Source organism: Sus scrofa, chromosome 13, assembly GCF_054392235.1.
Source record: "Sus scrofa isolate SSC_HxYL_T2T_F1_AM1 chromosome 13, Sscrofa_HxYL_maternal_Yorkshire_Landrace_v2.0, whole genome shotgun sequence".
In the NCBI taxonomy this organism is placed as follows: Eukaryota; Metazoa; Chordata; class Mammalia; order Artiodactyla; family Suidae; genus Sus; species Sus scrofa.
The window spans coordinates 67,468,223-67,493,602 of NC_139395.1; the positions used below are offsets into that span (position 1 = coordinate 67,468,223).

Genomic DNA, 25,380 nt, shown 5'->3' on the forward strand with positions numbered 1-25,380 from the left:
ATTCCCACTAATTTTGTTTCCTAGTTCAAACAGGCACTCCTCCTCCCTCTTTTTTTTTTTTTTCAAGTGTTCACTGTTTCCAAATATCTGACTGTAAATTTGCTGAGAATGTTTGCAATGTAAGAAAAAGCTTTTAACATCCAAATAAAGATCCTGCCAGTTTAATCATTAAAGGGGATGTGAATTTTCTAACTCTTGCAGAGAACCAAGCCCCCTTTACTCACCTCCTCCCACGCCCCCTTCCCCTATCTCCCTGAAGGTTAAAATTACTTGGTCACTGAAAAGTACCTTGTAAATAAATCAGATTTTTAAAGAAAGAGACCGTTACCTTCATAAAAATTCCACATTCACATACTGTGTTAGTGAGTGAAGAGTCTTAACCGTTCATGCGCCTGAAAATTTATTACCTGAAATTTCTAGGATGGTTACTTTTACATGATAAAGCTCTTTCCCACCTCCTCCAATGCCCCCCTCCCCAAAGAAAAAAGCTAGCATAAAATACTGTTGTCAAGATATCTTTTAGAAATTAGCAAATCATACACACACAAATCGAGAATGAGTTTCCAAGATGTTACATATTTAAGGAAAGTTCTGCAGGTCGAAAAGACAACAATAAAAAAGTAAGGCTGCGCTCTGGCCACTGTCACTCAGTATGGTACTTCCCCTCCCAACCCCCCCTTAAGCAGGGAGGAAAACCTCCCCTTCCAAGGTCAGAGCTGGCTGAGGAGGACAGCGGCAGCGCAGAAGAGGACCACAGAACAGGTCTGGAGAGGGAGGAGCAGTGAGCCAGCCTGGCCCCAACGCAGAGCCAGCTTCCATGTCTTTATCCTGGAGGTGAGAGCCGTGGCTGCTCTTGAAAAGGGTTTCCTTAAGAGATCTGCCAAAACGAACGCATGTAAAGAGCAGCCAGCCCTCGGTGCACCAGGAAGCGGGTTAAATGTACCTCGCAGCTGCCTACAAGGACCCCAGAAACCACCCCAGCAAAACCTGGGGTGGGAACACCAGGGCACAGGCAGGGGAAGAAATGATACAGGCAATTAAGGAGGCACTCAGGCTGATGGAGCAAGTAAAATGCACATGGCCCCGGTGAAACTTGCAGAGCTCAGAAAGAGAGTGCTTCCCCAGCCTGGAACCCTGGGCTGTCCTCTCAACTGCCTCGTTCCTTATCAGATCCATATCATCCAGAAACTTAAAACCCCTGCAACTCATGTTTTATTAAAACATGTTTAGCATTCTTCTTAAAGATAGGTTTTAACCCCAAATACCCATGAAATTAAATCTCCTATGCCACTTATCTGCACTGCTGGGCAAAAACTAAAGTTGAGCTAAACAGAAGAGATAGCAAAATCAATAAATCACACAGAACAAGTAGCAGTTCAAAAGTTCAAAGATATGATGGCCAGTTCAGTGCGTCTTAGCACTCACCCAATAATAACTCGTCTCCGTCACTCCTCATCATATAGACAATTTCATCGGCATCATTTTCATTAGGCTGTCTCATGGAAAATTGCTAGCTATTTATGTATACGCTAAAATAAATTAGCCATTTCATCGAGCAGTGTGATTCTTATAAAATACATTAACACAATACTCGATTTTCCAGTTGGAGTAAATAAATAAATCAATAAATTCAATACAGTGTGATTCTTTTATTGTGGCGCTACAGCTCTCAGCATAAGTGTTTTTATTGGGTTTATTTGTTTCAATAAAAATTGAAATGGGCCAGTGATCTCTGTGCAGGCATCTTAAAAAAAAAAAATCTAACCAATATTTGGGAAAGAACTGCGTGCAACACTGAAACTTATAATGGTATTCAAAAATCATTTTCATTATGATGATTATTCCACACACCAATTCTGATGGGAAATTTCACAAAGGGAAAGGGGGAATTCTGCCAGGTGTGCGACTCTTGCGGCATTTTCTCTGCTGCAGCCTTCAGTCTGGAGGGTGAGGCGTCTGAGGGACAGTGGTGCTTCGCTGAGCTGTGACCTTCTGCCACCAACGTGCCTCCTCCCCGGACAGCAAGAAACAACAGTGGGACAAGTGCCAGATGGCCTCTTCTGTCACACCTTACGGAATGCCATTGATTGTGGCTCAGAGAAGGCCATTTACTGCAACCTCTGGGGGAAAGACTGGGGTATCATGACTGCAAGAAAGAAGAGAGGGGTGCGCTGATGCTGTAAATAACATAGGCCCAGGGCCTGCAAGCAGCTCTGGAAGGGACATGGAGACCCCACCAGGCAAGAGATTTTCCTGGAGTCACTGGCACTGTTCAAATCAAAGAGGGTCAGAGCAGTGGGGATCCTTGTTTTTGCCTGCCCAAGGGCCGTGCTCCTCTTCCTCTGATAACACCACCCTGAGTGTTCTTTGGAGAAACGCCCTGTCTCCACTCTCAGTCCCAGTCCAGTGACTCACAGGAGGCTGATGCATCTGCCGTCTCCAGAGGGTGGAGTCAGAAACCAGGTCTGGCCAATCAGTGCATTCTGCTCTGCTGGCCACATGGACTGGCTGATGAATGGACATGTGTCAAAGGAGAATGATACTCAAATACTAGTATTCAGTAGCAACTACTGGGAGAGATAGAGACTATCATTCTGCTGGGTTTTCAAAAGCTTTAAGAACATGGATTGGCTTGCCCCCACAAAGAGAAAGTCGGCTAAAAGAGGTCAGGAGGCAGCAACTCAGCAGTGAGCACAATCTTGCAAGACAGAGTCCTAACAATGCTCAGAGAGGGCCATCCCACTCCTGGACCTCAACTGCATGAGATAAAGAAATTCCTTATTTGCTGGGCTAGCCGGAGTTGGCTGTGGGTTGTTTGCAACCAAAAAGGTACAACACAGCAATTTAAAATACCTATGTGTTCTATATGCAGTTCTCCAACTCTACAATATATGTTACCCCATAATAGGAAAGCAAACCAACTAAGAACACACAAACCAACAAGCTCCTAATACTCAAAAGCATACACCTCACAGGTCCTATGTAACCTGGTCAGCAGCCATGTTTCCTTTCCTGCTAATGCTTGAAAGAGTTAGGAGGCGAAATCAGGACCCACATCAGAAAGAACTCGAGATCATCTCCAAGCAAATGAACCTAGAGATCTGAAACAATCCAGCATGAGGTCTCATAGAGAATTGATAAACTTTCTTTTCTTGGCCCCTGGAGGCAGTGGTTCAGGTTAGGGATGGACCAACCCATTAGTTTAGGTGAACAGCAAGTTGGCTCACATAACAGAACTCACATCTCCTGACCTGACTCACTGACAAGAGACATCAGGGTTGTTTTGCTTTGTTTTGTTTTTTGTGGCTGTGCCCGTGGCATGCGGAAGTTTTCAGGCCAGGAATCAAACCCATGCCACAGCACTGACAATGCCACATCTTTAACTTGCTAAGCCACCAGGGAAGTCCAAGATCTGGTTCTTTCTTCCTCTGATATGAAAGGAAATTTCTTCCTGTTTAACCAAATTGTTTTACTTTCAGCCTACCAAAGTCTCCATCCACTGGACAAACTGTAAAATTATTCTAGGAGACCTAAATATTCTACCATGTCATGCATTAAAGCTCAAGTTCTCTGTGTGATATTGACAGAAGGGAAGAAAAGGTGACAAATTCACTAATCATCATTTAGTTTACTCTCACACTGGCTCTTCAATTGTTATAAAAATTACCACTTAGTGAATATCCAACTGAAGTAGACAACATTATATTTGCCGTGGAATTCTCACATTGCCCTTTCCATTTCACAGATATGGTAAACTGAGACTCGTGTTACATAATTTGCATAAGGTCACAAAATGAGGAACACTCAGAGTGAGATTTCATTTCAAGTTAGTCAGCACAGAAAATCTATGTGCTGCTTTAGCCCTCTTTCCTCCTTTTCTTTCCTCCTTCACATGAGTTTGGTTTTCCCTTATAATGCGCCATTAATTCTTAAATCTCTCTAATGCATAATACCAATTCCAAGTTTAGAAGAAGAGCTAAAATACATACACTCATAAAAATTCATCTCATTCTAAGATGGAAGCAGACATGGGTCAAGGATGATAAAATAATGGCAGGGACTGGGGGAACCTCTTTAAATAGGGCAAACAGGGTAAGTGACACTTAAGCTAAGGTGAAGGAGCAAGGTCCTGCCTGCCTGCCTGGCTTTTATCCTTGGCTCCAGCCCAGCCAGATTGGCAAACCAGAGCCATGATTTCCTCAGTGGGTAGGAGGAAAGTCCAGATCAATACATCCAGGCTTTCTTGGGACTGGCAACCACAGTAACACAAACAATAACAAAACAATGACAAAAAAGAAGCTACTAATAACTTTATTCTTAATATGGCAGCAACTGCACTAATCATTTTACATGCATTTTCTTACTTAATCTTTAAAGTAACCCTAAAAGATGCACACAGTTATTATTTCCATTTCATCAATAAGGAGACCAAGGCTCAGAGAAGTTTGGCCACATAGCAGTTAAAAAGCAGAGCCCAGCTCCGAACCCAGCTCCTCTCGGGACACTCCTGATTCCTGATATGTCACACTGACATCCACCTACTGTCAAGAATAACTGTCAGGCAGATGAATGCACTAGGAAGACGTGGTACATATATACAATGGAATACTACTCAGCCAAAAAAGGGACAAAATAATGCCATTTACAACAACATGGATAGAACTAGAGACTCTCATACTGAGTGAAGTAAGTCAGAAAGAGAAAGACAAATACCATATGATATCACTTATATGTGGAGTCTAAAAATATGGCACAAATGATTTACCTATAAAACAGAAAAGTTAGTGGACATGGAGGACAGACTTGTGTTTGCCAGGGGTGGAGGGGGAGGGAGTGGGAGACTGGGGTTAGGAGATGAAAACTGTTATATTTGGAGTGGATGGGCAATGGGATCCTGCTGTATAGCACAGGGAACTATATATCTAATCACTTGTGATAGAACATGATGGAGGATAATATGAAAAAAAGAATGTATACATATGTTTAACTGGGTCACTTTGCTGTACAGCAGAAATTGACAGAACAATGTAAATCAACTATAATAAAATTTTTTTTAAAGGCTTTAAAAAAAAAAAAAAAAAAAAAAAAAGAATGACTGTCAGCATGAGCCCCGGTTGCTTGCACTGATGTCCTGGTTCCTGATGCTGGCTTAGAGTAAAATGAGAACCCACCCTCCTCTAAGACGTTATGATTTAAATGGCTGGATCCACTCAGTTTGCAGGGAGAAGGACAGTGAGAAGGGAAGAAGGCTGAGGGAGTAGGGGAATCAACACCACAGCCCGCTTATTTTTCTAGCCCTAGCTGCCTTAGTGTCCACTAGACTCTCCAAGTAGCTCTACGGATCTTCCTCATCTCTAACTAGGGTCTGGAACTTGGGCATTTTTTTTTCTGGAATTAACCTCAAGTCAATCCTGCTTCACACCAAGATTATATCCCAAAGACAGGTTACCTGGGAGTTCCCTGGTAGCCTAGAGGTTAAAGGACTCAGTGTTGCCCCTGCTATGGTTCACGTTACTGCTGTAGTTTGAGTTCAATCCCTGGCCTGAGAACTTCTGCTCGCCATGGGTGTGGCCCAAAAAATTTAAAAAAAAACAAAACATAAAACTACCTGAAATCTTGGTGACGGGAATTGTTTTAAAACTCCAGATGACAAGCTTGGGGCCACAAGGGTCTGCCTGCCCGCCCTGTAGAGTTTATCTTCCACAGCACCTTTCTTTTTGCTTTTTAGGGTCAAACCTGAGGCACACAGAGGCTCCCAGGCTAGGGGTCAAAACAGAGCTGTAGCTGCTGGCCTATGCCACAGCCACAGCCACTTGGGATCCAAGCTGTATCTGACAGCTAAAGAGCTCAAGGCAACACCAGATCTTTAACAAACTGAGTGAGGCTAGGGATCAAACCCACATCCTCATGGATACTAGTTGGGTTCATTATTGGTGAGCCACAACGGGAACTCCTCTGCCTCAGCACTATTGATGTGTCGGTCCAGTCGACTCTTAAACTACTACAGGAGCTGTCCTGTGCATTGGAGGAGTTTAGCAAAATCCCTAGACACCAGCCACACCACTGCCACCCCAGCTGTGATACCAAAAACATCTCCCGAAACTGCCAAATGTTCCTTGGTTGGGAAAATTGCTCCTGGTGGAAAATTACTCATCAAGAGAAATATTGCCTCATAGAACTTTCTGTCATGATGGAATGTTCTAGACCTACACTGTCCAATGGCGTAACCACAAGTTACCTGAGGCAACTTAGCGCTTGACATATGGCTAGTGCAACCACAGATCTAAATTCTTAAATGTATGTAATTTTAATTAATTTAAATTTAAATAGCCACACATCTAGTGGCCACTCTATCTTGGACTGTGCCGTTTTAGAAGTGTGGCGCATTTTCCATATTCATGAGAATCTGATCCTCAGCAGATGGATATTTGGTTCCCAGTTCAAGATTCTATGTATTAATTTTTAATTAAAAATGTTATCTTCTTCTCCCTGGAAATCAACAGTCTCTCTCAAATTTAGCAGTTGGGGTCATGACTCTTTAGAAATTCCATTTGTATTCTGAATCTCCTCTTCTAAATTTCATAAAAATTTTCACCTAATTTTTTTATAAATTCTAATCATAGTTTGGTTAGAACTGTACATGTATTTAATTGAACAACTTGGGTGTGAGATTTACATTTGTGGATCGGAACCAAGTGCATTCCTTAAGAAGCCACTTGCAAAATAATTTTTTTCACTGTCGGAAACATGAGCCTGCTATTTTCTTCAAGACACACTGTCGTGGCTCAGCGGTAATGAATCCAACTAGGATCCATAAGGATATGGGTTCGATCCCTGGCCTCACTCAGTGGGTTGAGGATCCAGTGTTGCTGTGAGCTATGGTATAAGTCTCAGATGTGGCTTGGATCCCGTGTTGCTGTGGCTGTGGCGTAGGCCGGCAGCTACCGCTCCAATTTGACCCCTAGCCTGGGAACTTCCTTATGCTGTGGGTGCAGCCCTAAAAAAGCGAGAGAAAAAAAAAAAAAAAAAAAGAGAGAGAGAAAGAGGTATGCTGCCTGCACCATAGCAGTGTCATCAGCCACTATAGTGACATAGTGACAACACCAGACTCTTAACTGGCTATGCTACAACAGAACTCTACAAAAGGTTTCTTAAACACTTTTTCCCACTCTTTTTTGGCCTCCCCATGGCATATGGAGTTCCCGGGCTAGGGGTAAGATCTGAGCCACAGCTGCAACCTATATTGCAGCCACAGCAACGACCAATCTTTAACCCACTGTGCCAAGCCAGGGATTGAACCTGTGTCCCGGTGCTCTAGAGATGCTGCCAATCCCATTGCACCGCAAAGGAAATTCTGAAAAGGTTTCTTAAACAGTACCATCCCTCCATGATGTCCCTCGCCTGAAAACTCCAAACGACACACATTCAGGTGGAGATTTCCCCTATAGCTCAAAGAGTGATGAATTTCTCAGCTTAGGTAGAAAGATTAGTATTGATGTAACAAAGCAACTGTAAAACCAGCCATACGACTTCATAAATACATCACAGCTGTCCCGAGGTGTCTTTTCACAATGGGCAAGCACAGAAGCAAAGATCATTTGCGAGGGTAATCATACTTAATTGCACATGCAGGGTGTGAAATATCCAAAACTAGGCCTTCAAGCAGGAAGCTGAGCCATCTACAGAATACTTCTTGGGTGATACACAAAGAGCTTGAGATGGGACACAGCTTAATGGTGAAGACTGCAGACAAAGTGTGTCTGAGTTACCCACCATCCCGATACCAAGACATTTTCACTTAGGCAATGCCCTGGGAATCCAGAAAAGCACTGTCATTCTAAATAATACTGAAAACAGTAACATTCATATCCTAAGCTGAAAACAACCTAGATTTTAGGTTGACCTTAGCCAGTCAGGTATAAAATGTTACTACACAGGTAGACAGTACTAGATGGCTTTTCAACAGCATTGCCAACTCCTTCCCTCCTCCTACTACTCCTTGAGATGAAAAACAAACAAACAAAACAAACAGAGATGTTCCCCTTCCCAGTTAGAGATAGAAATCTAACTTAGTTCTGGCCAAAAGATATATAGAGAAAATGCTTGAAGTATTCTGCCCCCTTGATTAAAGGGACAAATATCTGTCTGTCTGTCTCTCTTTCTCTCTCTCTGGCTTGTTCCCTTAGACTCCTTTGTGATTTTAAAAGCAAACATGTAGAAAGGTGATGTCTGGAGCTTTAGCAGCCATCTTGTGGCCATGAGGTAAAGGCAAAAAGAATCAGATATACCAACCCAGCAATCAGACATTAACGAGATGCTGAACCAGTGTTAGGGTGGCCTACATACAGACTTCTGAGCAAGTGAATGATAAATATTCTTATTTTTTCAGCCAGCATTAAAGAGGTTTTCTGTTAATAATAGATGAAAACATTTAATTTGATATAACCTAAATCCCAGGAATGACAAGAAAAAAAATCACTTCCTTGAGGGAACTGGACTCACCTAAGTATAACTAATCAATTCCCCTGGTATCTAAGATGGTTTCCCATGTCACTTGAGGTCTCACTGCCTTTAGAAGGTCCCCAAACAAAAAATACCACCACCTCATACCTACTGCATGCCAACTCTATGCAAAGCTTTTTACTCAAGCGATTTACTTTTGCTGCCCTCATCCAGTCTGCCAGCACCTCTGTATAGCTGGTATGATGATTATCCCAGTTGTTGAGGGGAAGACACAGCAGAGAGAGAGGAAACAAAATGTCCTAGGCCAACAGCTCTTACAGAAAACTTGGTCACACAGTAGGAAAATGGTTAAGCATGGCCCTAAACTGCAAAACATGGACAACCCAACCAAGGGGTCATTTCCTGTTCTCAGATGTAACAGCACAATCTGGGCTGAGAGTAACAGCCGCGCAGAGTCAGAAAAGCTGTGCTGTGCTGAGCAGACGCTGCAACAGTAACTCAAGAAAGGACGGATTTTTCGGCTCATCCTGCCATGGCTATGGATGCTCCCTGAGAATTAACAGCAGCATCCACAGGGAAGTCACCACCATGAACAGGTAGGGATGTCACTTCAGTGTTGACTGTCCCCTCGCCCAGCACAGAATAGGTAAGGCCTGCAACACAGTGTGGGAAATGGGGCATGGCCAAGTGGTGTGCAGCTTAGGGTAGTTAAGAGCCGTCAGCCAGCCTTGCTTTCTAACTCCTGGTTCTGTGATCTTGAGTAACTAGCCTGACCTCTCTGACCTCGGGTTTCCCATCTCTAATATGGAAATAATAGAAGCAGATAACTTTTTGGGGTTATTGTGAAAACGAAATGAAAATGATAACACATCAAAGTTCTCGCCTGGTAGACTGTAAGTGCTCAATAGTTAGTTATCACTATTGTCAAATCATCCTCAGCACTCAATAATAATGAATCGCAAAATTACTGTTAAGTGCCTAGGATAGTATTCAAAATACCCTAGGTATTCAATAGATGCTTATTCCCTGGTTTTGCCATGTTTCTTCCCTCTACAAATAACTCCAAGATTTAATTCTGTGATACACTATTGCAATTTAAAAAGATTAATGAATTAATCTAAAATGGTGGGATGATGCTGGCCTTGATGCTCTGACAGATAGAGATAAAGCATCTTTGTATAAAATAAGCTTACATAACAAACACTTTAAATTTAAAAAAAGGAACATATGTACCTACTGAAAAATGATTAAATATATGTAATATGAACATTTATATTTTTTCATACATTATACATGTAAGAATACCCCTTCATTTACTAAATTTCTCTGTATACTGAGGCTAGAGGTAATTTTAAATTTTAAATGTTTGGGATGGACTGGGAGTCTGGGGTTACTAGATGTAAACTATAGCATTTGGAGTGGATAAGCAATGAGGTCCTGCTGTATAGCACAGGGAACTATATTTACTCACTTGTGATGGAGCGTGATGGAGGATAATGTGAGAAAAAGAATACATATATATATATGTATATATAATTGGGTCACTTTACTGTACAGCAAAAATTGACAGAATGTTGTAAATAAACCATAATTTTAAAAACTAAAATTTAAATAAATAATAAAATATTTGCTTCTAGTTCCAGTTTCCAGATCTAGACATGATCTCCTTATATAATTTGGAAGAAAAGACAGTACTTTTTAAAAGATAAACATTGTCTAATTTCCACCCTCCTGAATTGGGTTTCTAACAGATGACACTTTATCAGCCCCATAAATGGCAAAAAATCTATAAGAAACAAAAAATCCTCTTAACATTTAACTAACCTAACCTCGCTGCCCTTAATAGGTTACTGTTCATTGCTTTTTCCTCTTTCCTGACTTCCTCTTCTCACCAGAAATAAATTCTTCCCCTTGGTTTCAACCCTACCTTTCTCTCCCCAATAATATCTCAGGCGACATCTTTAAGCCCCTTGAGGTGTGACTAAAATCTAAGATGGGTTGGGAACACAAAAATAAATAACCCACCGAGAGTTAGGACCACTGGGCTGGCTTCATTCACAGAGGTTTTGTGGACTAGCGTTTGCTAAAAGTTTTTCCTTTTTGGTTGGCTGGTCTCATCGAGCCCTGTGAATGCCAGGACTTATGATAAGCAATGACACACTTAACTGTTACATATTAATGTTCATGATAATGCAATCTTTCATTTGGGTGATTTAAAAGTCCCTCTAGTTCGACTTACAGTTAGATATACACTGAATGCTTCATCAATCATAACCATTTTTATTCTCAATCTTGTGCGAGAATACCAGAGAAGGTGAATTTCAACTGCACACTAAAAAGGGTTTTACTCCTAGCCCTAAAACATTTTTTTTTTTTTTCTTGTCATTTCTGCACTGGATTCCCACAGTCTCTGCCTAAGCAGATCTTATCTATGGAGTGAAAGGAAATCCACGCTCAGCTCTCTTCTCTCAGGTCAAATCTGCCGTATCTTAGAGAAGCAAGCATTGCTTGGTTATGAACGTAACTTAACTGACAAAACGCCCAGCATCACAGCATTTGGAGCACTTGTGAGCAAGCAGCTTGAGAAGGTCACGGCAACTTTGACTGAACTTAAAAGCAGGATTTAGAACTAACTCATCCCAAGAACCAATGCACTCACTATCGTCAAGCACTGAGTCAAGGGATCACACCTACCCCTAAGAGATGCACTTGAAAGAAACTACATCCCCTTTCCATTCATGTAAGGGCTTGTCATAGTTTCAGGGCCAAAATCTTCCCACAATTAACCTTGGACCTACAGATCAAGGAGCCAATCAAAACAGAGGCAGTGATCAAACCAGGCACCCTTCAGCTTGGCCTGATTCTAGCCCAGTAGCCACTATCTTCTAAATGAGCAACCTAGAATTTTTAACGGAAATATACGACCACCTCTTACCCATCTGGCATCTTCTTCAGCTATAACACACCAACAAATGCAACTACATACACATGAAAATCTGTCCCCCCAAAAGCTCTGCTTAGGGTCAGGGAGAATTAAGTCTATCCCTCTAAAATTGTTTTGTTTTGTTTTGTTTTAATTTTACCATATAGTCAATATTTACATTTTGATTTTATGACCTTTCTTTTATTCTCAAATTCTCCCATCTTAACAACCTCCTTTTAGACTAATAAATTTATGTTTTTATTCTGAGGTCGTTTATAGGTTGATCTCTTGAGGCAAGGAAACAATGAATTATTGGAATTCAGCATAGAGATGCTTCCAGGGTAAAGGTTCTCTGTTTATTAGCAGAAGAAATGCACTCAACTAATTTGACTTGTAAGTCTGATAAAATCTCCCTGGAAAAACTGATTCTATTATGATGAATAATCCTTTGAGGTGAAAAATGAGAAATATCCACATTGGGTTTTATTACACATTAATTCTAAAAGGGTCTGAAACGAAACTCAAGTAAGCCATCTTTTAGATGTTGGAAAATGGCAAACTTCCCCGCAAACTACATGTGAGAAGTAATTAAAGTAAATGAACATGAAATTAAACAGCACCCCCATAAAGTAGGATATAAAAGTAAAGATTATTAGGAAAAAAAAAAAAGAGATTGTCTTTCTGCTCTATATTAATCTCATGAATTGTGCATTTACTCTATTTCTCTCTTATTATTTGATGAGGGGTTTTTAGGGCTTGGATTTTATTAGAACTAGCTGGAGGAAGGTCTTCAAGTAGGAAGCTAGCAACAGGTCTGAGTAGGTTATACGTATTTCCCAGGGACTTACATACCAGACAGGCCCTACGAGATAAAGGCAGGTTCATCAAACTCGCTGTGACAAAAAGCTGGAAGGTTTCCCCATACCAACAATGACAGAATCAAGATCCTGGCTAGAAAGGAGGCCTGGGGAGTTCCCGCTGTAGCTCAGCAGAAACAAATTCAACTAATATCTATGAGAATGTGGGTTCAAACCCTGGCCTCGCCCAGTGGGTTAAGGATCTGGTAGTGCCAGGAACTACAGTATAGGCTGCAGACGTAGCTCAGATCTGGCGTTGCTGTGGCTGTGGTGTAGGCTGGCAGCTGCAGCTCTGATTCGACCCCTAGCTTGGGAACCTCCACATGCCATAGGTGTAGCTCGAAGAAGGAAAAAAAAAAAAAAAAAAGGAGGCCTGAAGTTTCAAAAGGGAAGACTTTACAGAGGCAAACCTCTACATACCTCTTCAATAAACATTACTATGAGTACAGAATTCAGGGACAGCCGGTGTTTGTGAAATTGGGGGGCTATCCAGAATCCATTTTTACTTGCATTTCCTTGCTCAGAATTACCCCTCCCCCGTGTTGCAAGTGAGGTAGTACTCCTCAGTCAGCCCCCCTCTGCCCTCTCACAGCCATGGGTAGGTAGGAGGTACAAAGAAGGCCCATCTGATTCATCTCAGGAGACTGATGTGAGCATAGAAAAATAGTTGGGGAGCACTTCTTTCAGCAGTGACACTGATGAGCTGGTCAAGTTCACTCACGTTCCATATACTGGAAATGTACTGCCTCCTATCCTGCCCAAATTTTCTGTCCATTCTGGGAGCTACTGGCTATTCCTCCAATCAATTCTTTTCCTTTAAATTGAAATCCAGAGTTCAACTCTGTTGCTTGCAACCAAAGGATTCAACCAACATGATGGGGAGGCCCTTGCCTGATACCAGCTCAAAAACAAAGCTGAGCTAACTGAACCCATGCTCAGTGTAACTCTCAATATGTGATACTGTGCTCCTAGGTTATTTATGACTGTTCTTCAATGCAACATAAAATTTTGGTCAATGGTCATAAATAAATAAAAAAAAAAAAAAGGACCAGTGTCCAAAACTGCAAATCTGGAATCCTCTTTCCAGTTTTTTATAGCACAGTTTTAGGGATACTCAAACTATACAGAATGAGTAAAAAGAGGAAATTTCCAGGATATGGAAAGATGAGGAAATTGAGCCATGTGAGTATTTAGGGAAGGGATGTGGATTCTTCATCTGGACTTCCAGGAGCCACTGCAACAACCACAGTGTATTTCTTAGGTATCCTGGGGTTTTTGAGCATGGACTATGGAACCAGGCATTCCTGAGTGCAAATACTTGCCCCTCACCTTAGTAACTCTGTGACTCTGAGCAAGTTACATCATCTTGCTGGACGTCAATTTTCTCATCTGTAAGATGGATAATGATCGTATCCATAACTCACAAACTAGCTGGTAGGAGCAAAAACAACGACACACACAAAATATCTAGCATTCTTGAGGCACAGAGGCCCTTAACATAATGGTAATTATTTTTACTCTGCCTAATAATATCAACAGAGCACCTACTCCCTATTCCGTGTGCTCTGGGGCACAGAAAAATAAGTTACATAGGTTCTTACCTTCGGGCAAAAATCTGTGGCTTTCACATCTGAAAAGAACGCTCTAAAATACATAGCAGACTCGAACAAAGGTTATAATGAAATACAAACACACACTTGTGGAAGCCCAGACAAAGGAGTGAGTCACACAGACTGGGCTAAATTGAAAAGGCTTCAGAGAAGTGCTATCTGAGCCAAGCCTTGAAGGATGAGTAGGATGTTAATAGGCAGAGGAGGAGGGGGGTAGAGGAGGATTGGCACCCACAGCTGAAGGAAGCTCTAACATGAGTTGCCCAAGTTCAAGAGCAGGGCAAGAAAGAGGGTCAAAGAAGTGGGTTGGTGTAAGCTCCACAAGGCCAGCGACCAAGTGGGAATCTATCACTCCTGGATCTATCCTATCTCTGAGAAAGGAGCCAGTCCCATGAGAGGCACTTGGTTATTCCATGAGGGCCTGGCGAGGGCAACAGAAAGGAGAATGGCGCCAGGGCAGAGAACCATGAGGGCCTCACGAAGGAACCAAGTCTCTATCCTGGGACATTGGGGAGAAAATGACAAGAAGAACAAAGGGCAGCAGAGAGATTGCAGAGGTTAAATAAATAGGGCTTGGCAACTGAGAGGATGCTCAGGGAAGGGTGGAGGGGTAAAAAAAGGAACTTTGATGAGACCTTAAGTCTGGAAATTTATTTTTTTTGGAACTGACAAGATTCTGTGCCCCAAACTGTCACAGATAATATCTACAATGAGGATTTTGACCACAAAGAAACTTTTCCATCAGGAGCCCTAAGGATAGGATGAGCTGCCTGGGGAAAGAGTGAGCACATCATGTAAAGCCTTTTGGAGGAAAGCAGAGGAGCTCAGGCTTAAAGCCCAGATACAGGGCTGTGTGACCATGAGGTTACTTCGCTTTTCTGTATCTTCATTTTACTCTCTATAAAATGGGGTCAACAGCAGGACATCTTGATAAGGTCATTATGAGGAGTCAAAGAGAAGATACACACAAGGGCTCCAGAATGGCTCCTGGTGCACATAAAATGCTCCATTTTGTGTGACCTGGTATTAGCCCTATTGTTTTCCCCAGTTATCTACCAAGGATGGGGAAGGAGGATTCCCAAGTCCCAAAGGATGAAGGTCCCAATATTAGGAGCCATATATTGGAAGGAAATGGACACCCGTGGCATTTGGTTAAGGAGCTGACTCCAGGCAGCTCCCAGCTCTGTACAGATAGACTAGATGCTTGGTGGATGGACCAGTGGTAAGAAAAACTATCAGAAATAGGTTCATGATAAAACAAAAATGCCGACAAATCCATGAAATGTCCCTATACAAGATGGTGTCTAACACTGAGAGCTACGTATTAATCCACCGGCATCACGGCCTCGGCCTGCCAGCTCTGTCCCAGCCCCTTAAGATAAGGGGCCCTGAATCACACCCACAGGAAAGCAACTGAGGTGGAGATGGGGAGAGTGAGTCTTCCTGGGGGCTTCAGAGGCAACCTGTTAGGTAGGGAAGGACCAGGCGAGGAAAGGGTAGTGGGGGACTAGCTATGGATACTTTCTAATATTCAGGGAAAGGGGAAGAGATGAATGGATGATATGGGCACATCATGCTTCTTGTTGTTTTTTTTTTAATTTTAAATTTTTTATTTTTTGGTCCTATCCGAGGCATGTGGAAGTTCCTGGGCCGGAGACTGAACCTTAGCCACAGCAGGGACAACACGGGATCCTTAACTGCCAGGCCACCAGGGAACTCCTTGGTTTTTTGTTGTTGTTGTTTGTCTGTTTGTGTTTATTGTCTGTTTTTTTTTTAAGGCCTCACCAGCAGCATGTGGAGGTTCCCAGGCTTGGAGGCGAATTGGAGGTGTAGCCTCCGGCCTACCCAGAGCCACAGCAGTGCCAGATCAGAGCTGTGTCAGTCTGCGACCTATACCACAGGTCACACGGCAATGCCAGATCCTTAACCCACTGAGCAAGGCCAGGGATCGAACCCACAACCTCATGGTTCCTAGTCAGATTCGTTCTACTGTGCCACTACAGCAACTCCGGAACTCCTTGTTATTGTTTTAAGCAGAGGGCCCTTTTGGCCAGGTTTGGTCAAAGGACCGATGCGATGGTTCACTTTTTGTCAACTCCTATACAGGGCTGGTCTTACACTTGGGGATAAAGTCTGGGAAACATTCATATGTTCCTAAATACTATATGTGATGTTAACTAGTTCAGTCATTTCTGTGTTATACTTGGACCACTTTTGTTTTTTTCTGCTGCACCCATAGCATATGGAAGTTTCTGGGCCAGGGATCAAACCCCAGCCATATCCACAACCTACACCACAGTTGCAGCAAGGCCAGATCCTTATCCCATTGCACCAGGTTGGGGAATCAAACCCGTGCTGCCACAGAGAGAACTCCAGATCTTTAATCCATTATACCACAGCAGGAACTCCTGGACTAATATTTTTAACCCACTATTTGGGATGAAAATAAGACTGAAACTCAAAGGACAGCAAATAGTGAGAGTGTACAAACACAAGACAAAAATCACTAAAAGGGACCCAGGATTTGGGCATGGTTAAGAAAGATGGGGGAAAAAAAAAAAATCCCCAGACTCAAAACACACAATTCAGTTGACTTTCTTTGTTCCACACTGAAAATACAAGCAAAACACGAGGAATATGATACCAAGCAGATTTGCTGGGTCACTTTCAATTCAAAATGAAATCTGGAAGTTCCCGTTGTAGCTCAGCGGAAACGAATCTGACTAGGAACCATGAGGTTGAGGGTTTGATCCCTGGCCGCGCTCAGTGAGCTAAGGATCCAGTGTTGCCATGAGCTGTGATGTAGGTAGCAGACATGGCTCGGATCTGGCATTGCTGTGTCTGTGGCGTAGGCCGGTAGCTATAGCTCTGATTGGACCCCTAACCTGGGAACTTCCATATGCCGAGGGTATGGCCCTAAAAAAAGACAAAAGACAAAATAAGTAAATAAATAAAATAAAATAAAATCTGTCCCTCACAGGGCAGAAATCCATCAAAGAGAAGGTGGGAAAGGAGGTGGACCACAGTGGAGATGCTGCACTGGAAGTGTGGCAACGTCATCACTTTCAGGCGGCCAGGGAGCTGGTGGTGGTGGGAACGGACCTTGAAAAGGATCCAATGCAACCAGCTTTTCTTAAATTAATTAATTAATTAATTTATGTCTTTTCTAGGGCCACACCCACAGCACATGGAAGTTCCCAGGCTAGGGGTTAAATCAGAGCTACAGCTGCTAGCCTATACCACAGCCACAGCAATGTGGGATCTGAGCCCCCACTGAGCAAGGCCAGGGATCAAACCCTTGGCTTCATGGATACTAGTCTGGCTAGTTAACCACTAAGCCACGACGGAAACTCCCCTGCCTTTCTGTTTATTAAACAACGAGGTGACCAGGAGGCAGGGGCAAAACCTGAATTCATTTTTAGGTATATTTCAACTCTGCACCACCTGTCCTTCTCTTGAGCTCAAGTTACTAATAAAGTGTGGAATCTGTTAAACCATTAACAGCATTTCCTTCTTTTGGGTGTCTCTTTTTTTAAATTTTTTTTATTTTTTAGGGCTGCACCTGAGGCTCATGGAAGTTACTAGGCTAGGGGTCAATCAGAGCTGCAGCTGCAGGCCTCCACCATAACCATACCCAAGCCAGATCTTTAACCCACTGAAAGAAGCCAAGGATCAAACCCACACCCCAACAGACACTACATCAGGCTCTCAACCTACTGAGCCACAATGGCAACTCCTCCGTGTCTTTTTAAGCTAAGCAGGATTTCCCTGGGCCCATCAAGGTAAAGGAGAAAGAGCCCCTGATAATACACTTCAAGATGAAATGGGTAGCACACCAGGTATCATCTATGCATTTCAAAGTAACATAGGTCCCTTGCTGTGGGGTTAAAATAATGATCTTAGGAGTTCCCGTCATGGCGCAGTGGTCAACGAATCTGACTGGGAACCATGAGGTTGCGGGTTGAACCCCTGCTCTTGCTCAGTGGGTTAAGGATCCGGCGTTGCCGTGAGCTGTGGTGTGGGTGGCAGACATGGCGCGGATCTTGTGTTGCACTGGCGTAGGCCAGTGACTACAGCTCTGATTAGACCCCTAGCCTGGGAACCTCCATATGCTGCGGGAGTGACTCAAGAAAAGTCAAAAAAAAAAAAAAAAAAAAAGAAAGAAAGAAACTATAAAAAAAATGATAATGATGATCTTATAGCACATTAAGTTTTGGCCTGTATTCTGTATTTGGGTGCTTTTTTTTTTTTTTTTTTTTTTTTTTAGGGCTGGAGGTTCCCAGGCTAGGGGTCTAATCGGAGCTAAGCTTCCAGCCTACACCAGAGCCAGATCAGAGCCGCATCTGAGACCTATACCAGAGCTCACAGCAACCTCGGATCCTTAACCCACTGAGCGAGGCCAGGGATCAAACCTGCAACCTCATGGTTCCTAGTTGGATTCATTTCCACTACGCCACAACAAGAGCTCCTGTATTCTATGTTTCACAAATAGAAATTATGCTACTTTTTATAAATTATCATTAAGTTTAACACTCTATCAAACACATTATCAAAAAAAAAAAAACCTTAATTTTTTTTCTTTGGCATTAAACTTAAGTTCCCAGTTCTGTAATCTGGAACTTCAGACCAAGATAGGAAAATATAAAATTGAGCAAAAGGGTAAAGCCCAGAAAAGAAGACCTTTATTTCTGAACAAAACAGACCCAAATATCTACACTTGCTAAGATCTGATGTAATGCAGCAACAAGCTGTTTCTTTCCCCTCCTTAGGAAACTGACGTTGACATACCCACAATAAAAGAAGCATGAACTAGCAAGGCAGGTTACCAGTCTCTGTAGACTAAAGCTGAATTACTAAGAAGTAGTTTAAGATGACTATAAAAATATTCACAGACTTCAAAATGACTGTGACTTTTGGCCTGCTAACCAGCCCAGGCAGGAAAGAGCAAGGTAAGTACTAAGGGAATGCAGGGAGAAAGAGCTTACACTGTAAACTATCTTAACTTGGACTAACACAGGTTCAAAACAGAGCCCAACACCACAACCTATAGAATATTCATTACTTCTCAAAAAGAAGGCCCGCGTGTGAGCACACGCGCGCGCACGCACACACACACACACACACAGGTTACCTAGAAAAGGACTTCCGGAACTGCCCTCACATAAGTCCTGATTGTTAAGTAATATTTATTAATCCATTCACCTATTTGTTCACTCAACAAATATTTGTCAGAGCCCTGACACGTGAGACACGGAATGCTCAAACTATAAGAAAGCTATGAACCCAGGCTGCACCATGACTAGCAAAGCTGTGGGGTGGGGAGAGAGGGTCAGTATATGCCTCACGTGCCCAGAAATAAATAAGCAATTTAATTTTTACACTCGGGGTTTACTTGCAACATCAAATTTATGTAGAAGAGAAAGAGGGTGCCCTTTAAAAGAAAAAAAAAAAAAAGTCAGATCAAAAGCATCATTAATCACTGTCTCTTTTAAATTAAAAGGTTCGCAAAAAGGTGGGCACGGAAGCAACGTGGGAAACAAATCACTCCCCTTGCTGAGTGAGGGTCAGAGTCTAAATGGGAGAGTCCTCGGTATTTACCCAGCTCATCTCCTGCGTAATGGATCTGGAGAAGAGATTTCCGCTAGGGCTCTGCTCATCTGAGGCTTGGCTTCTGCTTTTTAAAAAATGACACTTGGGTGGGTGACTGTAGAATTGTGCCTGGTTTTAGAAATCAGCCTTCCGAGTGTTCTCTTAGTAAGATCCTCATGTTCATGATGGGACCTAGGAGATCCTGAGCCATTGCCAAGGCACTTGGTCGATGAGCCTAGGGCTGGACTCTTTGGGTGGCCAGGCCTTGGAAAGCAAAGGTGGGGCAAGCTCAGTGCACCTGGAAAGGACTTACCATGCACTGGCTGCATGGGCTAGGGTAGCCCCAAAGAGATTCCCTTAAAATCTATCATGTCTCACCAAGGAGCTCCCAGGACCACGTTCCCCACCGCCTTGCCCTTCAGAACACCTCATCCACTCCCACACTGGCAAGAGTGGGTCAGGAGTGAGGCAGATAGAGTGTGGCATTTTCTGCTGTGTACACATAGCAGAGGGAACTCAGCCTTGAACAGAGTCAGACCTTCCTTCTTGTGGTGGAATACCAGCCCGGGGGGACTTACAGGTGTTTAGAAACCAAGAAAAAACCCACAAAACCTACTCTGGGCAGTATCATGAAAGCTGGAAACTTCAATGGCAGCTGGGCAGGGGTCATCACAGTTCGGATTTGGGGAACTGGGACTGTACTGTTCGACTGTTGTTTATTGGTAACTCTGCTGTCCAATCAGGCTGGGGCTGGTTTTGGAAAGTTCTTTTTTTTTTTTTTGAAAAATTCTCAATCTTCTGGAATGCCTCTGACCAAGGAGAGAATCCTTCCTCACACTTTATGTGAGTCGGAGAGTATATATTCATTACTCCTTTATTTTCTTTTTAAATAAGTATTTCGGTGTAGAAAGGGCAAGTGGAGATAAAGACCTAATGTGCACATTCAGAGTCCTAAGGATGACACCCTCCATTTACTGAACCATGTGGGTTATTACCATGTGCTGACACAGTGCAAAATGCTTCACACACTTTCTCAAATGTATTCCTCTCATTGCCAGAGGAGGTCCTACTCTCGTTCTCTTTTGAAAGTTGAGAAAACCTGAGGCCACAGTCATAGGCATGATGAACAGAAAAGCTAAGATTCAACCCTGCCAAAAAGGTGCTTAGCAATGCTTCTTATGCTTACCACATAACTAATCCTGAAGAGAAAGAAGGTGAGGGTAGGCGGGTAGCCAGGGTTTCAGAGCCAAAGACCAGTGGACCTCGAGAGATTCTTACACAAACTTCCATCACCCTCCTTCCTCCAGCCCCAGAATCCCAACTTTGTTTGGGCAGCAATGTGCTTAATTAAAATACTTGCAGTTTCAGGCTCTCTTGCCACTGGTAGTCACCCTGATACACAACCCTAGCCCACTGACATGTCCATAAACTGTCAAAGGAAGAGCACATCTTCCAAAGTAAGATCAATCCAGGAAGATATATTTCATTTTACAAAGAAGCAAAATCAGGAGCAAAGAAATATCTTTGTCCTTTGTACTTTCATGTCTGGAATCACACTTCTCAAGTCTCAAAACACAGGGGCTACCATGTGATTCTAAGAACAAAAGCCACATGGAAGGATGGGAGGCTGACGAGCGAAGAGGAATTCAGTCTCAGGAGATTCCTTTACACTGCAACTCCAGCCATGGAGAGCCCACTTCTAGCCTTCTTGTTTGGTTAAACAGAATTCACCAACCCCACCACCCCAATTTGAAGAAGCCAGCAGACTACCGACTATGGCCCATGAGCCAGACCTGGAACCTGTTCCTAAACTTTTACTGGAACACAGCCATGCCCGCTGATTTAAGCATTGTCTACTGCTGCTTCCAGGTAGCAGAGTTGGGTGGTCGAGACAGACTGAACACCCTGCCTAAGCCTAAAATATTTACTGTTGAGTTATCGACACATACACAAAAGTTTGCCAACTCCTGGATGAACTCACTGTAGCCAGGTTTTTGTTGAGTACATCCAAATTCGAGCCTAACTGAAATATAGCCAATCACGGAAAATTCTGAGTAAGTTAATAAAAAGACTTTGCGCTTCCACTTAATGTTTGCTAAATATGTACAAGTCCCACTATGTGCCAGATCCTTTGTGATGTGCTAGACATAGAAAAGTGAATACAGTTCCTGATCCTTCTGAAACTTGTACATCTTTGTAGATAGTTGCATGTTAAAGGAATAGGCTCAAAAAGAATAATTTGGAGTTCCCATCATGGCGCAGTGGAAATGAATCCAACTAGGAACCATCAGGTTGTGGGTTTGATCCCTGGCCTCACTCAGTGGGTTAAGGATCTGGCACTGCCGTGAGCTGTGCTGTAGGTTGCAGATGCGGCTCGGATCCTGCGTTGCTGTGGCTGTGGTGTAAGCCGGCAGCGAAAGTAGCTCCAATTGGACCCCTAGCCTGGAAAACTCCATATGCCACAGGTGCGGCCCTAAAAAGACAAAAGAAAAAAGAAAAGAAAAACTTTCAGTGACCTAACACTTCCATGTGACCCTGAGTGAAAACTCCAGAGATAGTTTTAAGAGGAAAAGCCATTTGGTCATCTAGACCCAGTGGAAAATTTAATCTTCAACATGATTTTCCCATTGGTGTCTCCATCATCAAGCCACCTACACTTAGCATCATACCAGGTCCTGGAGAGCAGCCCTGGAGGAACTTCTAGAGAAAAGAGTCTATAGGGTTCTGACAGGAAAGTAAACAAAAGTGATGTTTTCCAAAAAACATCAATTCTCAAGTCCCATGGAGTATTTCCAGTAAACCACCAACAAATATGAAAGCTGTCATTCCAGAATGTAGTCAACTAAGAAAGAAAAACACAAGACCCTCTTTTTTTTTTTTTTTTTTTTTTTTTAGGGCTGCACCTGGGGCGTATGGAAGTTTCCAGGCTAGGAGTCCAATTGGAGCTGCAGCTGCAGGTCTACACCACAGCCATAGCCACATGGGATCTGAGCTGAGTCTGTGACCTACATGACAGCTCTCGGCAACACCGGATCCTTAACACACTGAGAGGGGCCAGGGACTGAACCGGCATCCTCATGGGTGCTAGTCATGTTTGTTTCCCCTGAGTCATAATGGGAACTGCAAGAGCCATAAATTTTTGACATCAGGAATGGTGACCATGAAGGGCCTTTCAGAGAAATCAGATCAATCCTTAAGTCCTAACAACTCCAAAAACATTGCCATGTAGAGGGGTCTGATTGGATTCTCTAATGGCTTTGGCACCGTTCCTCATTCCTCTTTGGCTGGTTTGCTGAACCCTGTATTCAAAGGACAAGGAGGTTCCCAGGGTTCTCATCATCAGCCTTCTACTCTGGATTTCTAAGCACATGCATGTCCATTAAACAATGACCACACTGTCATTCAGTTGGATGTACAGGACGGTACAACTGATTTTATTACATATGCTAAACAATATCAAGAATAACTGTACCATTTTGAGTACTGGGTTCTGACCTATTGCTTTTATGTTCATTACTCTATTTTATTTTCATAGCATCTTTAAAAGATGGGTACAGTTTCCCCTCTTTTACAGCTAAGGAAGGAAAAGCTCAGAGAGCCCAAGCTTGCACAAGATCCCACAGTGACAAAGATGCTGAGCTGGGATGCAGAGCCAGCTCATCTGAGTCTACAGACTGCACACCTTACCAATTTCACATTCAGAGGCTGACTCCCTAAGCTTCTGGCCAGTCCTGCTGTACACTGTGGGCTATGAGCTTCAAGTCCAGGAATCTAGAGGTGGCACACAAGCGAACAGAAGAAGAGAAAACAGTCTGTCTTCTCTCTTTCTCAAGAAATTTCTAGAATGCTTCTCTTTGGTCTAACAACAACAACTTTGGCCAACAAGAAAACAATCAGCCTTGAGTTCCTATTGTGGATCAGCATTAACAAGCCCAACTAATATCCATGAGGATGTGGATTCAATCCCTGGCCTGGCTCACTGGTTTAAGGGTCTGGCGTTGCCATGAGCTGAGGTATAGGTCACAAATGTGGCTTGGATCCTGTGTGCTGTGGTGGCTGTCATGTAGACTGGCAGCTGCATCTACAACTAGACCCCTAGCCTGGGAATTTCCACATGACACCAGTACGGCCCTAAAAAGAAAAAAAAAAAAAGAACAGGACCAGCCACATTTATTGAGAACTGTGTTAGGACTGTCCTAGGTATCTGCCGTAAGTGACCAGATGAGAAATCAAATCGGAGACAACACCCAGGAAATAAGATAGAAAAGGGAAGGAATCACTGTGTCTCCCTGATATCAAAGAAGACCCAAGAAATGAACAAAAGAATGGCTCAGAGTTACAGAAACCCCTTGGTGGGAAGCTCCAAAGCAAACCCACCATCAGATCAGCAGTACCCACTGCAAATATTCCCTCCTCCATTAGCTCACCTCCAGTCCCAAGAGCCAACCACGAGGTTTTCCTCTACGAGGAAATCGCCAAATGTGATCCAAAGACCTTAGAGACTAGCTGACTGCATAAATAATGTGGTCATCGGTCTGTGTATCTCTCAAAGAGGCAGAGGAAAGAAAGCATGGGATGCTGCAGAAAAGGAGTCAACTGGGGCTGCCCAGGCGAGCCCTTGTCCCAGTGACCCGGGAGCTTGTTAACAGCGCAATGGTGGTTTACAGCAACCAGCAGGAGCACAGGAATGGCTGGACCAAATCCAAAAGAACTGATAAAGGTCCAAGGAAAGGGAGGATGGACTGACAAACACGTGAAGAGAAACCTCATCAGAATCATGTAGGAGGAGGAAGGGCGTAGAAAGCAAAGTTCAAATGCGCTCACATCACACCTCAGGAAACAGGTGAGGGAGCCAAAGTGGAGGACAAGGCTCCAAAGTGCTCGGAGATGGAAAGACTTGGATGTCATCTGGAACAAACATGGAGCACTGAGAACCAGGAATAGGGTTGACCCTGAAACCCACCAAAAGTGGGTTCGTTTTTGCAATTCAGATGGATTCATTAGGTCTGAAAGGATAGACACAAAGGCAGGAGCACAAGGATGAAAGGAGTAAAGTAGAATGGGGGATGCCTGGAATTGTGACAATCATGGGGGAAGCTAAGGCAGTCACCTTGTCCTTGACTCCCATCCACAGAGGGTCACACATGTGGGCTTTCAACTCTCTCTCCAGATCAGATTTAACCTCTGGTCACAAGAACACAAGGACAGGATGCAATCCAACCCTTCATCAAAGGGTCTAAACACATCATCTAAATACAGTGGAAGTAATATTTTGGATAAATCACATGAGCCACGCTATTACATCACATGCATTTCATGCTGCGTGTCTGTGAAAACAAAATTCATTAAAGCTAAGTATTGAGAAGACACCAGAATTATTCTAGATCTGCATTATGTATTAGTACATCATGAGCCTTGACGTAATGAAAGTGGCCCAGATCTCTATTCTGAGAAGTCCCGGTTTCATAAATGTGCGTGAAAGAGATTCAGTCTTCTGGAAGCTTGAAGACGTGTACAATGGATTCAGATGGAAGAGAAGCCAAAAGGAAAACCAAAGAGAAAAGGCCAACGTCTAGATGCTTGGAGACCGTCAAAGAGAGGCCACAGAAAGACCCAGCAGTCTGCCCAAGAAGGCTGTGAGCACAAATGCACATGCAAATGGAAATGTCAGACAGGTAGGAAGCCCTTGGCTGATGTGGGGGACAGAAAACAACAACTATTGTACAAGGAAGGACAAGGTCGTGCAGCTAAAAGCCAAGCCTAGAGAAAGAATTTACGAAAGAGACAATAGGTAAGGGCGGGGGATGTAACTGAAGACAAAAGACAGAGAGGCAGGCAGATATGAGGCAGATATGTCTATATTTCTCACAGACAAGACTAAAGGATTATTGGAAAATGCTTGTGATGTAAGAATTTTGCAATTTTTTTCAGCTTCTAA

At 43.2% G+C, this 25,380-nt stretch overlaps 1 protein-coding gene across 20 annotated transcripts in view; it reads right to left on the bottom strand.

Annotated features, from left to right (window-relative positions):
- FOXP1 (forkhead box P1) overlaps window positions 1–25,380 on the bottom strand; it is a 624,214-nt gene that overhangs the window by 289,742 nt on the left and 309,092 nt on the right. The gene's annotated exons all lie outside the window — the stretch shown is intronic.